The sequence below is a fragment of the Mandrillus leucophaeus genome, unplaced genomic scaffold (genome assembly GCF_000951045.1).
Source record: "Mandrillus leucophaeus isolate KB7577 unplaced genomic scaffold, Mleu.le_1.0 Scaffold142, whole genome shotgun sequence".
Classification (NCBI taxonomy): Eukaryota; Metazoa; Chordata; class Mammalia; order Primates; family Cercopithecidae; genus Mandrillus; species Mandrillus leucophaeus.
Genome location: NW_012101388.1, coordinates 126,855 through 129,523, shown reverse-complemented (window position 1 = coordinate 129,523; position 2,669 = coordinate 126,855).

Here is a 2,669-nt window from a genome sequence, read left to right as displayed (position 1 = left end):
GGAACAATGAGAACAAAGGGCCAGGCTACAGAGTTTCTGACAGTGTTCACAGACCAACAGCTCTGTGCATGCATTTGGAATTTGAGAGGCAAAGACCCAGAACCATGTAGCATAATCTTTAGTAATGCGTTTTATGTGTGAGAGCTGTTCTATTGGACCTTCTGACCATCCTTTACAGAGCGCTTCTCAACTCATCTATTTTATCATTTTTTTTCTTTAGGGTGTAGAGACATTGCTGTGATGTTAGAAGTTCATTTCCAGTAAAATCTAGAGAGAGATACAACCAAAAAAATAGATCTTCTTACATGGTTTAACTCTACTCCATATAATTGAAACCAGAAATATCTGCCATACTTGTGGTGGGAAAAAAAAATCACTTAAGTATAGACATTCTTCTATCCAAGCTTCTTTACTTATGATTAGGACTGTACTGTTGATTAATAAAAGGCAAGTGAAATGGGAAACTTAGACATAGGACCATAACACTCTATGTGTAGGACCCTGAAGTAAATTCCAAAAGATCATTTCAATACACTAGTCACTACCTGCCTCATGATCCAATCGTGCTACCAGCCCTTAAGCTCTGGGCCCAGCAGATTTTCTTTTGCTGTCCTAGATACTTCTTCACTGAATTCTAAGGGATACTCTTGTCTTTTTCTCTCTTTTTCTTTTTGCATGTTTGGCAACTATTATATTTTCCTATAACTGGAGTCTTTTGTCTTTAATGGTTGAAAACATTCCTAAAAGTGATTTCTTGGAAGTATCCTTCCTTCTGTTATTTTGTTCCTTTTTATTTTATATATTTATCTCTATGTTTTTATTGTGATCTATTATAAATGGAGAAATTTATGTATAACTGCAGATTGTCATCTTGAAACTAGATATTCCAGTGTTTCTTTTTACTTATTTGCTCTTGAGTGAGTCAAAGAGTTACATAATAATAATTACTTCTATTGTTATAATTGCTATTTGTTGGATGCTGATTAATATCAAACGTTATGGTCAAAACACTGCATGATATAGATTTTATTTCTCACAAGAGTTCCATCATTATTATTATTCCCATTTGGTAGATGATAAAACTAAAGCACAAAGATATGCTGCTTCCCAAGTTGCAGAGCAATAAATTGCACATCTAAATTATAACACTATACAACATTACTTGAGAGTCCCTGATCTTAGCCATTATACTGTAATGTTTCACTATATACACTTTATATATGGCTTTTTATTAATATTATACACATATAATTGTCAACCATTAAAATTATCATGTCTGCATAAAAATCTGAATAATTTACAAAATATATTGAAAAAGTTACAAAGGGAAACATATTCCAGCTTCATTGTGTCTATAGTGCCTGTTAATTGTCCTTTCTGTTTGTTTGCCATTGAGGTTCAGTAAATTAACACTGCAAATAATAATTGGCTCATTATGATGTAAATAACTATAATAGGGAAAGCCTTATAATTATTTATAATAAATTACTTTTCTATTGCCAGTTTTAAATTAGCAACTGTGTTTAATTACTGAATGATACCTATTCCATAATGCAAATTCATGCACACAGAACAGATTGTTGTATGACCTTTATGTAATAGTTATTTTCCTTAACATTGTTAAATTTCCCATTTCTTCATCTTCTATGTAATCATTTCCCTTATCTTGGTTTCCGCTCTCTTGTTTATTTAATTTCTATCACTACTGCCAGAAATTTTAAAGGTCATACTTACAGATGATATAAGAAATTGAGCAATCGATATAGTTTGAAACATTAATAGAATCAACTCTAATTCTTACTGTCAGCCTCAGTACTGATGATCCTATATTCATTGAGGCATTTAATTATTCAAAAACATTAATGGAGCAGCAGCAGTATGTGTAAAAAATAGTTATAATTATTGTGCTAAATGAAAATGTGAACATGATGTGGTCTCTATGGTAACATATAATCTAAAGAAACCCTTGTGAAAAAGTAATTGCAATATCAGGTAAAATGAAATATATGTATTATTCTATTACAGTTAATGTGTAGTGGGACAGAAATGAAAAATGTATATACTCTGATTGGAGAAAATATGAAACATCAACAGAAATGTCACGATTATATGAGAAGACATCTTGTAATTGAGAAAGGGATATTTATGGCGGTAATACCAGGAACATAGCGAGCATGTGAATATGAAAGTACAGTATGTCCTGTTGATTTCAGCTTGAAGAGTAGATGAGAAAAAATATACTAAAGATAAATTTGGATAATATTTTCATCCTAATTTAGATTTTAAAAGTTTAGATCCCCTTTATTACTTTGGCATTTGTTGGTAGAACATTGAGAACTAAAATAATTTTAAGGAAGAATTAAGTTATACCCTGTCATATACATTTTAACAGAAACTTGCAGTTTGATTCACAGTGGGCAGTGGATACAAAACTTTCGAATGGAGAAATATTTAATTGGGAAGAAAAATAAGCTGAGAAAAAATAGGATTTTTGAGATTTGTGTATATTCATTGCTGTACGATGGGCTATGCTGTCAGTCTGGCTTCATTTGCTTGTCAATCACTGTGTGAAAGGTATAACTCTCAGAGGTTTACATTGACTAACCCTTGTGTACTGGAAACAACTCTGTGAGGACAAAAGCGCAAATGTAAGCATGGAAAGGTTAAAC